The sequence below is a fragment of the Aedes albopictus genome, chromosome 2, assembly GCF_035046485.1.
Source record: "Aedes albopictus strain Foshan chromosome 2, AalbF5, whole genome shotgun sequence".
NCBI classification, from domain to species: Eukaryota; Metazoa; Arthropoda; class Insecta; order Diptera; family Culicidae; genus Aedes; species Aedes albopictus.
The window spans coordinates 333033154-333046774 of record NC_085137.1 but is presented as its reverse complement, the minus strand read 5'-3'; the positions used below and the strand labels follow the sequence as shown (position 1 = coordinate 333046774).

At 34.8% G+C, this 13621-nt stretch overlaps 1 protein-coding gene across 2 annotated transcripts in view; it reads left to right on the top strand.

Annotated features, from left to right (window-relative positions):
* Positions 1–13621, top strand: part of LOC115259196 (uncharacterized) — a 242305-nt gene that overhangs the window by 209697 nt on the left and 18987 nt on the right. The window lies entirely within an intron of this gene.

Genomic DNA, 13621 nt, shown 5'->3' with positions numbered 1-13621 from the left:
GTCCGACGCTTCCGTCATGGGATTTAATGCAAGTGTCCTCAAGGGGGAATCTGCTTTATCATGTTGTCTTTTTTGTGTAATTGAATTAGTTAGAACCACACTACACGTTTTAAAGGTGAAAAAAAAACTATTCAAACCGACACTGATTCTTCATTGGGGCCTAACTGAAATTTTCGATTTCTCTTCATCGATCCTCTCTTTGTGTTATTACAGAATGTGTATTGAGTTTTCCCAAAAATTTGTGATTGAAATGCGAAGAAGATGAATGTTTCTTGGTATAGAAACAAAAAGAATAATGATTTTGTTCGTTTTGATCAAGTTATTAACGAAAGAGGGAGTCGACGAAGAGAAATCGATCAAATCAGTTAGGCCCTTATGAAAAATCATTGTCGAAACATCCACCAGGGTTATTTTGAAGTTTGATGTTCTAGGTGAAAAAAAAATCCTGGAGAAATCCCCTAATAAAAATCATAAATATTTTTTTTTTGTAATTGCGTTGCGAATTCCCCTACTTTTCACTCGCGGTAACAATGGTAAAACGGCCTACTTTTCTTCTCTGAAGCAAAGGTGCCGAAAGATACAACTTTTCGTCACTCTTTGGAGTGCTGAAAAGTAGTACTTTTCGACACTTTTGCCAGCACACACTTTTTGTTAAGTATTGCTACTTCCGTAGATACAGTGGCTGCTTCTACATGCACTGAGCAGTTCGAATCCGAATCAGGAAGATTCAGATTCTGATTTGAACTGCCAATCAGGCGTAGAAGCAGAAGCTGAACCTACTTTTGCTTTTGCTTATGATGCTGCATGACGACGACGGCAGCTTGAAAACTTGCGACAGTTGACCTACCATAGCCTACCTGATCGAAGAAAATACTATGCACTACGTCCTGTCGCGCATGGAGGCTCGCACGTTGTTGCTGCTGATACACGTTTATGTGACTAGAGAGATTATACTGTACCGGTATTTTTGCAATTACAAAAATCTTTGTATGCAACGCGTTGCAAAACTCGATTTTTTCAGCACTCGTCGTATTTATCCAACTCGGCAAGCCTCGTTGGATAAACGTACAACTCGTGCTGAAAAAATCATCATTTTGCAACTTGTTGCATAAATAACTATTAACGAATTCATAGATAAACTGTTAGAGGTACGCTTGGAGGAAATCCTGGAGAAATTTTTGAGAAATACATGGAAAAATACCCTGATGCAATCTCTGCGTAAATTTCTGCAGGAATTTCTGCAAAAATGTCTTCCAGACTTTCCATAAGAATCCTGAGAGAATCTCCGAAAGAATCAGTAGAAATATTTCTGAAGGAATCCTTGGAGGATTTTCTAAGAAATCTTTGGAATAATTCCTGGAAAATAATTATCTTGAAGGAATACCTAAAAGAATGCCTTTGAAGAAATCTTTGGAATTTTCTCATTAATCTATTGTAGAATTTCTAAAGTGATCCTGGAAGAAAATTCTTTAGAAAGCTTCTGAGAAATTTTGAAGAAGTTTCGAGTTTCTGATTCTTAATATATCCGTGAATCATTGTCTGAAAAAAATCATGAAGTACTTATGAGAAAGTTTATGGACCCAAGTAACACAACATATATTATAGAAACTATTTCGACTCCAGTATGGCTAGTTACAAAGTTTTGATTAGAAACAATAAAACCGATTTTCGAACTGCTATACGACTGAAAAAGCGCAGAAGGTGGAGCTTGCGCAACATCTTTGTGATATTATAATAATGTTCTATATGAATCTGAGCATACTTAATCATGTTTCTTATTATGTTTTCCATTATATATTTTCAACAAATTCTAGAAAACAGTGCCTTAGCAATCCAGATGTTTTATTACTATAAATAATTAAGTTTCAAAATGTCAATAATAAAAATCGACAACTGCGAAAACCGACATGCATCAATAATTCTACCAAGCCACTTTAACGCCTAATTACCATACTGTGATCATGAATTTTAATGCCAATCATTTTTTACGGTGAAATAGACTATCATACCCCGATAAAATTGATGCGCCTTATAAATTAGTATTTTTGAAGAATGTTGCATCAAAATAAATAAATAGTATTCATCTTATTTTAACACAAAAACTCAAACATGCTTTATTTTTTTCAAGAATTTGACAAGTTTATACATACATATCACAAATTATTGAAACATATAGATTTGATAAATATTTATTAATTTAGAAATAACATTGAATGGCACTCTGTGACATGGCATGATACATGTTTTGAGATATGATTAAAAAATGGCTTGATATTGTTTTTGTGGATAATTTTGTTGTGGTTGTTGTTGGTTCTCTTGTTTGGTTTGGTATTTCAACGGTTTGATATCTGTCACGATTTGGAAAGATAACAAATATCAAGTATCAAATAATTATCATAGATTATACCTTGAAGTGGCTCGAAGAGCATTATGCTCGGTAAAATCGGCCCTTATAGATAATCATATATTTTGTAGTAACATATATTCCTGTCATTTTTATATATAGGTATTCATAACTAAGATTCTGTTAGGAGTATATTTTTTACGTAGGTAATAAAAATCGGTTCTACATTTCTATGATCGGTTGTGTAGCAAGTCCCTGTTCAAAAAAATGAATGAGGTTTATGTTACACATGTTTTCTATCATACTGCAGAAACCCAAAATTGGACTTATTATAAACATACGAAACATACTAAGTTTTGTCTAAACATGATTGAAAACAAGTCTTAAACAAGAAACTGCAAATGTTACTCTAATATGACATATAAAACATACTGAGCATGTATGGTAACAAACAAAGTGTACTTAAATAGAACATACCCAACATAATCGTAAACAACATGCAAGGTTTGTTTGAGAAAACAAAATATATTCTTTAATAAGACTTCTAAATAGAAGATCACTGTGCATAAGTTTTAGGTATCATGAAAACGACATATCCTTGACATAATGTGTTTCGAGAAACTTCATAACAACTGCTGTAGGACAAAGTAAATATTTTGCTATTTCGGATTATGTTTTCGGTGTTACTTGGGGAAGCTTTTCTATATGGATGCTTCGAAAAACTTATGGAGAAAATCGTAGATGAAAATCTGGAAAAATATATGATTTTATAAACAAATTCATAAAGATTTCTTAAGAAACCAAAAAAAGTTTTGGAATAAATCGTTGAAAAACTGTTTGAGAATTTGCATAAAGGAATTTCCGAGGGATTTTTCGGAAAAGAATCTAGAAAAGTCCCAAAAGAAAGAGGGTAAGTCTTTTTTTCATTTTTCTCACGCACAACTCTTTTAGAAACTTGTGGAGGAATCCTTAGTAGAATTTCTGGAGAAATTGGAAGTTGCTGTGGATTTTTTGGTAAGAATTGTAAGAATTTCCAAAGTAATCCCAGTACAATTTTTTAAGGAACTTTTGAAACAGTTTGAAAACATTTGAAATAGTTTCTGAAGGCGTTGCTGAAAGTTTTATTAGAGGAATCTCTGGAGAAATTCTTGATTAAATGTCTTAAGAAATTTCTGAAGGAATCTTTGAACGAATTTTTGAAAAAATCCCTGGAGGAATATTTGTCTCAAATTCATTGATATTTTTTTGAGAAAAAAAATTGAGTAATTTAAGAGGTCAATCGTGCAAGATGCTTTGAAAGAATGATTTATGAAATTTGTAGAATAGGAGGAGTATTTAAACAAATCCCTGGAGAAGTTTTCAAAATGAATCCCAGGAAGTCTTTTTGAAAGGATCCGTGAGGGTATTTTTGACCGAATACTCGGAAAAGTTTCTCAACAAATTAAGATTTTTTGGAAGAATTTCTGAAAAAAATTTTGGTAGATTTTCTAAAAGAATCTCCAATATATTCTTCAAACGAATGCCTGGAGAAATTTCTGAATAAATATCCGGAGGAATTTCTGAAGTAATTCCTGGGCGAATTTCTCAAACAATCTCTGAAAAGATATGTGAAAAATGATGGAGGAATTGGTAAAGCAATTCATGCCAGATTACATAAAAGAATTCTTTGTGACACTTCTGGAGGAACACTTGGGATTATCTAAAATAATCTGGAGGCATTCATAATAAATTTGAAAATACAGGCTTCACTTACTTTTATTTAACACCGCAGAATTGCAACAAAAGCTGACCAAACAGATGGATGTTGCTTCTATTTTTTTATAAAATTCGTTTTTTTTTTTTGAAAATTTAAATGTACACTGAATCGAGGTATACCTGTATCGCGTGAGCTATATATACCTAAGGTGGCAGCCCCACCAACGCGATGGATGTAGGCAGCGCGACCCCGGTAAGGTACCGTAATCCGGGGTCAAATTGATCACTTTAAATCCACTTTTGCAGATAATATTTGTAGCAATTCGCATAAAGGCTAAAGAATTTCTGCAAAACCAGTACCGGGTGGATCTTGATGAAGCTACGTGACAGATCGAAAAATTGAAAATGCCACTTTGGGGCGAAATTGAACAGCAAACAATTGCACATCGGTGTGAATAAAGAATTGCTTATTCCACTGAATATTGATCTTCTGAACAAGAATAACGCGTCAAAACTCTTAAAACTAATGAATTCGTCTATAAAATGGCAAATTTTAATTTTGAAAATGACCATTAAACGCCTGAAGGTATTCAATTTCCTTTCGAACCTTTTGAACCACATTATAGTTATTTATGAAATGAGTTACAAAAAGTTGATTTTTTCAGCAAGTCGTACATTTATCCAACGAGGCTTGCCAAGTTGGATAAATACGAAGAGTGCTGAAAAAAAATCGAGTTTTGCAACGAGTTCCATACAACATTTTATGCAATGATTTTTTCATACTGCAACCCATTTGAGTTGCATAATATTCATAATGCAACTCAAATGAGTTGCATTATGAACATTTTAAAATAATTTTTCATTATGCAACTCGTTTCAGTTGCATAATGAACCAGTTCGGAAAAATTGGCCATTATTATACCAAAATGAGTTATATAAAATTTAAATTATGATACTTAATTGCATAAAATCACTTTTTCAACTAAATTTGGCATGTTTAAACTTTTTAATGACCAGACTAGCTTCATCACATCACAATCAAGGTTACACAAACGTGTGAAAACCAGGTACTCCTAGTGGCAATCGATTGTTTAGTAGTTATTGTCAAAGTTATAAGTTTCTGTCTGTGAAAAAATGGTTAAAATTTTCATTAGAGTACATAGACTCTTCTTTCTAGACTTGGGCGTTAATAATAAGATTGAGATGTGAAGCATATACATGTACAGATATACAGAAGTTTCCTTCTTTTATCATTGGTTGTTCTTTCGTCTTATATTGTAATAGTCATTAGTACTTGGTGAGTTGTGCACAGTATTATATGAAATTGTCACCTACTTATCACATAGTAGGGGAGACTGAGGAGACTTGATCCCTGGGGAGACTTGTTTCCCCCATATTTGCTCGGAATCAAAAACATTCTTCTTCTAGCATAATTTGTCCAAAACTACTCCTGGACAAACGACTATGTTTTGGCTATAAGTGATTTCGATTGTACATTGCATTATTTTTTAACGGCTGATGGTTTGTTTTCAGTCTTTCAGAAATCTTTTAGGCGATTCCGAAAAATCTCAATAACTTTCTGGAAATTGAACCAAATCGTGTCAAAATTTCACAGCACATAGTTTGAATAAAATACTTTCAAACTTATTTATTCAAATAAGGCTGTTGTTAACATATTTTAATTAATTCAGCTTAGTATACACAACAGTGACATGGGGAGACTTGATCCCTCGAGGATTACACACACATTATACATGTGAAAAATAAAATTCTATTCGGAAGCCTCTATTTACTTGGAATTCTAGTCTATTCAACGATAAAATGTGTCAGATAATTATAACTTTAGTACAAACCAAGAAAAGGGGGATCAAGTCTCCCCATTTTGATAATACGGCATATCCTTAAAAATTTAAGGGAATCTTACAATTTCAAAAACTCCATATTCATCAAAAATACAAGAAAACTCGAAAAGAAAATGTATAGGAAGAATCTGGAATTGTTTTCTCTTTAAATAAACCATGTGCTCAAAGGGGGATCAAGTGTCACCCATTTTTGAAAAATACATCATAATACATGCCTTCTTAAAACACAGTTTTGAAAACATTAACAATAATTTAAAGGCCTTCCGTTGTGTATTAACTTGCAATAGATGTTTACCTGCCATTTTGTATGGAAATCGGATCTAGTTTTGTGTTTTTCTTAAAGTTTCAGGTAAATTAAGAAAAGGGGATCAAGTCTCCCCAGTCTCCCCTACAGTTTTTTTCTCATTTATTTAAAATGAACTATTGCTTTAATAACAAAATTATCCCAGGCTCGAAAAATTAGCACTTTAACAAAAGAAAGAAAAATTTCTGATATTGAGTTTCATACTATTTGCATTCACAATGGTCCGTCGTATTTAAGTGGAAAAAAATAATAACGCCTAAATTATTCGTTTGCTGTCTTCGCTGTTTTCAGAAAAGTTTGCTCATATTTTTTGAACATTTTTTTTTATAATGTGAAATTATGGTGGTACAAATGGTTCTCCAGATCAAAATGTCAACTTTTCATTGCTACCATATAGAGAAATAGAATGTGACAATTTGGAAATTTGACCAGGATCTAAAATCTTTTAGAAGAAGCGGGTTTCTTCCAATATGTTTTGATTGGTTGATTTTTTTTCTGAATACTATATTCTGAACACTTTTTATACTTTTCATATCATAAATTTTTGTCGACGATGACAAATTCGTATCTCTTATATTTTCGTACTTATAGTCTTTTTTGTATGAAAAATTCCATATTTTCAAAATTAAACTTTAAACGAAAACTCTTTTTTTTCATTTTTTCACCATTGAAATATGAAAATAAGATCCTTTGAACAAAACTAAAAGATTTGAAATCGCCTTGCGCCATTCTGAGATATTAAGTGTCAAAAATAAACATTTTTAGAAAAAAATGAATAACTTTTTTTATTAAGGATATAGAAATTTGAAGTCTCTGAGAAAAATGTTCAATTAAATGTGCATGTTAAAAGCACTAAAACTGCTCGGAACAAAGTTAAAAAAATAAATGTATAAAAAGTTATCGAAAAAAAACTTTTGTTTAGGTGTCACACTATTGTTTTTTTTAATAATATTTTTGAAACCATAAGATTTAGCAATATGGTATCTTCGGCAAAGTTAGTTATTATTATTTATTTTTAACCAACAAATTTGAAGGAGGGAAAAGCCCATTTGAGTGATATCCTCAATTTCTGAATCTTTCTCAAAAAGGCACAAAACCTTTTCATCTTTTCTCAAAACATTACAATAAGGGGCTGTTCATAAACCACGTAGACCAAAATTTGGCAATCTCAGATCCCCCCTCCCCCCTCGTAGACTTTTGTCCATACAAAAATTTTGAAATTTGTATGGAGCGTAGACTTTGGCCAGACCCCCCCCCCCCCCCTCAATAGTCCACGGCTCGCACGGCAGTGAACCATAGCAGAGCCGTAACCTTGAAAAAAACATCAGGTTCAATCGCAAAACGTCAATTTACTCCAGAAATCCAAGAGAGGGTGAGATCAACGGATATTCAAATCACTGGTCAAGGCTGAAAATTAAAAACACCAAAAAAAAACAGAACAATATCAAACAAAATAGAAAATTTCATTTAGGAATTTGAATAAAAATTTCAATATAGGTTCATATTTCAAGCCCTACATATCCTGTTTAGATATTGGAATTCGAAGACTTACTCTGAGTATGCAATCAAATAATTTCCTCATCGGTGCAATAAATCGAGAACAATTTAGTATTAAAGACTGCCCCAGAAAGTATGGACGCACCTAGTCTTCAGTTGTCTGGGCCTGATCGATGGTTCTTGTTTCGGGCTCCGTTTTGTCTGTTTCTGCTTACTATAGGATCGATCGTGATTGCTAATTGCTGGTTGCACAATTTTCTAACTTACTCCCACCATATTTAGTTCTTTTCCTAAGTGACCTTTCAAACTCTGTACATCGTTTGTGCACATTTTTTCAATGATGTTCCGTTGAAAGTTCATGTATTTCGAAATACACTGTTGGAACCGCAAAAACCGTCATACAAATGCTGAGAAAATAGGTTGACCAACAGGATGTAGCTTTTAGAAAGAACTAGTCATCAATAGTTATGAAATGCCAGTATTTTCTTACTGCGTCCATACTTTCTGGACCGGTTTTTATGTGATCAATGTCTTCATAACCAACACCACATTCACATAAATTTGAATCTTGAATGCTAATACGATACAAATGACTGTTACAAATATAATGATTGGATATTAATCTTGAAAAAGAACAAATGAAATTTCAACTCCCAGATATATTTTTAAACCAAGGGAAATGATTTACTTTAGGGTAAATTGCATGACACCATTGCCCTTCATCACTACAATTCCAATTACATTGCCAAGCATTTAGAAAATGATTTTTCAGAATGGGAAATATTCAGAAGGAAATATTCAGAAGGAAATATATCGCGATTTTACCACGAGTAATCCCAAATTTTGCCAATAAATCAGCCTGTTCATTGTCATAAATATTACAATAAGCAGGAATCCAAACAAACTTTATTACAAATCCTTCAGAGTGCAAATCAAATAATTTTTTTTTTTTCAACTTCAACATGATATGATGTGATTTAAAATTGAATTTGATAGTATTCAAAGCACTCAGACAACTGGAACAATGTATCAGAGCATACACTGCAAAGTTTTTTTTTTGCTGGTAGTCAGCAAACTTTGCTGATTTTTTTTTTGCGTGCTGATTGCATTCAGCAATACAAATTACCGAGTATCAGCAATTATTTTTCAATTGCTGAACCATCCAGCAGTTTTTTAGGCTGTTCGGGTCCGTATGAAGTTGATCATCAATATTAACTTCTTTTCCCGATCAGCCTAGATAGCTGTGTAGTTTCGGTAGCGGTTGTCTCAATTGGCTAAGAATAACACTATGGACCACCTGTTCCGGGGGTAAAAGTCCACTAAACAGGGAACCCCAATCCAAGGTGTCAGGCGACCCGTGCTGATGGATGAATGATTGAGGGGGTTTAAAATATGCTCGATCTTTAACGGAGCCCGTAACGTAGGTAGATCGCCTTTATGTGTTGCGTTACGGTTCAAGATCTACCAAACCGAACCCTAGTGACATCCGGTTTGTGAAGTTGGGGTAATGTGTTTTGGTAATAAGGATTCATGGTACAAAGTCCTTGTTACTGGTGACAGTTTCTAAAATTGCATTTATTCTGCCTTGCTGATAGTTAAAGAATCGGACTTTGCCCACCCGAGACTACACTTGATGTTAGGAAAACAAACATGCTTTACGTATCTAATTGCGTATTAACCTATCAAGGATTGTTAAGTTCTGGTAATTAAAGGACTCACGTGCATTCTTATTGCAGAACACATTCTCTAATTTGACAGAGTTTTGCAACTAGCCTAAAGTCCCGGGTTTTTCTTTGTTGTCCTGGGACTAAACTAGAAGCAAGACATGGATGGGGCTAGAGTTCCGATGCATGGATAAATATCAGTACCACCGTTTTGGTTTTTCTCAGAATTCAAATAGATTGTGATTGATTAGGGGCGCTCTTTCACTGGGATTTAAATCTCTATGATAACGGGACCTTTTTATCGCAATCTATTTCTTGCACCTCTGGGATAACAAAACAGGAACTGTACAGAAATCGATGCTTCATTGCCTTTCAATGACAATGGAGTAGTACGACATGCACTAAATACTAAGGATACGGGTAATGCCACAAAAGATCTAAATACTGGTCGCAGTGGCTCACCCGAACAGAAAAAAAAAAATCCAGCAGTTTTGACAGTTGATCAGCAACGCTGTGCTGAAATTCAGCAAAAATGTTGCTGAAATTCAGCAATTTCTTTTGCTGATTTTTTGCGTGCTGGAAACATTTCAAAAATTTTGGTGTGTATAATATAAAAATTGGGCAGACAATCATTGGTCATATTACACGTAAAATACTAAGCAAGAGTTCTGCTATGAAAACAGAACACGGAGATTGTAATTTATGAAAATGAGCTGAAAATAAGTTACATATTCCAAAACCTTCGGAACCATCAATTAGAGAACCATCTGTAAAATACATTTGTGTAGGGTTAAATCCATCAAATCAAATACGGCCCATGGACCATTCTATTGTGCAATGTCAGTGCAGTACCAGTTACAAATATTTGGTAGAAACTATTTTTGCGCTACTGAAATTCTCTGGAAAAAGTGTTGTGTATTGAAAGATGTTGTTTTGTAGCGAAATGGTACTCGGGGTAATATATCATTCGGGGTAACGATCTATTCGGGGTAATGGCTTTAGGGGTAATGGTATTCGGGGAACTGTTCTAGGATCCTCGAATCTTACTTGCACTACAGAGAAAATGGCGGGCCGACCAACGACAAGTTGAGTTGGACACCTTCCCCATCCGGGAGCTTGGGTCCAACGGGTGGATTGAAGCCACGTGTTCAACCTAAAAACAGAAATAACACAGCGTAACAAAAATTAACTTTTGGTCTGTCTCAAGAGCAAACTTATGTGTCTCTGACAGATTTTGGGCCGCTGAATCTGAATCAGATTTGCTTCAGCACGTCACAACTTTGAGCTATACCTCAATTTATAGGGCAAAATATGCGATTTTGGGCATTTTTGGCTGCAAGCCATTATGTGTGCAAATTTATTTTAAAAGCAATTAAAGAATAAATTGATCAATTAACATCTAAATTAACGACTCATGCAAAATATTTCATTTTACCAAATCGAATTTGATAGTTTTAAGGCTTTTTACGGCATCATCAGAATCGACAGCCATGTTGGATATGTGGCTTGAAATTTCAAAGTGATAATTTTCTGCAACCAAAGCGAATATTCGTATGAAAAAGTATCATCCTATATGCTCACTCGCAGTGATTACGATGATACTTTTTCAGTTGCGTTGCTGCAAAACTGGCAGTTTTTTATCACTTCAAAAACGCGAGGCAAACAATCATTGAAAAGCAAAAAGTCAATGATTCGTTTGAAAACTTGGTGATGCATCAGGACACCTTAAGCGATTTATGTTAGGTAAGATATTTCCCATACAAGTCACCCTTCAAAAGTTGCATGCAAGTTTACATACTGACATAAAATGCCTAAATCTATCAAATTTGATTTGTTAAAACAAAATATTTTGCATGAGTCATTAATTTAGATGTTAATTGACCAATTTATCCTTTGACTGCTTAAAAAATATAGTTCCATGTTTAATGGCTTGCAGTCAAAAAAGCCCAAAATCGCATATTTTGTCCCCTAAATTGAGGCATAGCTCAAAATTGTGACGTGTTGGAGCAAATCCGAGCCCGGATTCGGATTCAGCGGCCCAAAATCTGTCAGAGACACATAAGTTTGCTCTTGAGACAAAAAAAAATGTTGCGCTGTGTTATCAACAGTCGAATCAACAACTTTTAAAACTATGGTCGTATCGTTCATGGGTTCAACATGCCAAATTATATTTGTCATCCCATAACTCACAAACCGAACGTCCAATTTGGATCTACTTTCTTTTGTTCTGTAAGTTTTCGCCCATGGAAGATTCATGAGGCAAACAACTGGAGACAAAAGTATTTTTTGAAAATCGATTTTTCTTGAACGAGGAGCTTGGACTTGAAACGTTTAAAAACTCGGAAATCAAGACTAAGTTTGCCAGGGATAGGTACGTTGATGGATTACGATAGGTAGTTATAAATGAAATACTTGATTGATTGTAGAATAAGTCAAAATGCTTTAAATTGATTCTCCTCAAATCACGGTCCAACATAATGGCATAAAACCTTTAAACGTACACAACAATGTTTTGTTGTTACCCAGAAGCAATTTGCCACATAATCGGCCATTGTTACGAAATTGTTATCACCACAGAGAATGGGAATGAATACGGCACAACCCTTATCCGCTTGGTTCCAAACAATTAACCGTCCCCGAAATGCAATTGCTTTTCCACCGAACGATCAACTAATTGGCTGCACTTATATAAAACCCCAAAGGGACCGAACATTAAAAGCTTACATTATTCGCGCTGAGTGGAACAATGATTCTAGATACAGGATGTGTCACGAGAATTATTGTTAGACTTTTACAGCACGAGTTGTACATTTATCCAACGAGGCTTGCCGAGTTGGAGAATAACAACGAGTGCTGAAAAATCGAGTTCTGAATTGAGTTGCGTACAAATTTTTTTTTGCAATTTCATAAATTACCGCTTGAGGATAGTTTTTAACAAAACTTTTTCATCATACTGCACACTAATATTCATAGCCATGTTTAAAAAAGTCTAATCATAGCAAGTTATACCGTGTAGCTGTCACAATTTTTCAAAACTGCGTCCAGAAAGCATAAAGAAGTTGATCAAAACTGAAAACTGTGCTGTAATGGTTCATTACGCAACGCAAATTAGTTCTGTAATGAACCATTACAGCACTGCAAATATGGTGTGGGAAAGTCAAGGGGACGGCTTCCTGTTTTTTCACTATGGAATTTGACAGGTTGGATTGTGCCTCCTTACGTGGAGCATAAATTTATGCTCCAGCCAAAATATTCACCAACACAGTCATGAAATTTGAATGTTTACCTTTTTACGCGGGATATTGGTGCAAAACGCTTGCATCACATTAGATCTCATAAAAGTGTTGATCATGAAAAAGGGGCATATTTGATAGTTTTCAATTTGAGAGTGTCAATGTTTAGGTGAAGTTCCTACAGAGAGTGAGAATTGTTTGTGAAAAGACACACAACACGTCTTTTCGCAAACATTGTTCGTCAAAGTGCGTTTTTCCTTATTTTCTCCCGCTGCTGTATTGAGTGAACGTTTGTATTAGTGAGCTCTGGTTGCGCATTATAAGCGGCAACAAAATCAGATCACCATAGCATCCCCGTGGGGAAAGTAGGCCTTCTAGCTACACACTTTCAATGTGCACAATTCGAGAGTTCAATATTTTAAAGTCGATAACGACACCGGCCACGTCCTTACGGTCATCGGGAAAGGGGAAGGAATGTTAGTTCGACAACCGTTGTTACTAGAATCAGTTGTCAGACAGTTGTCTCGGGAAGGAGTATTTGTTAGTGGGGTAGGGTAAGGTGTGGATCTTGGAGCCACCTTTGGTAGGCGATATGATCCACTAGTTAAATGAAAATACACGACACGGTCTTCATCCCGATTATGATTTACATATTTGGTCGCGATAGTAAGAGTAATGCACATACGTCAACGATCGTTCTATATTAAACGCGTCACCGCATTGATCGTTTACACAACCGTGAGTACCAGCTTTCCCACGAAAGCTATCGCGCGCTTCTGATTTCGCATTCAATATTCGCGTCCCCATCTCCCTAGCGAGAAAACCGACCGACTCACGGAAATAGTCGCGCGCTTCCCACAGTATTGAACTTAGAGTATACGGAGAATAAACTTTCAAGCTTAGATAGCTATTTTCGAATTATGTATTTTACTAAGAGTAGTCATATGTGTTACCTGTGATCGACAGCCGTTGAGGTAATTAAGTCAATTATTTTAAATTTGGTCAATGATTGTTGTGAGCTG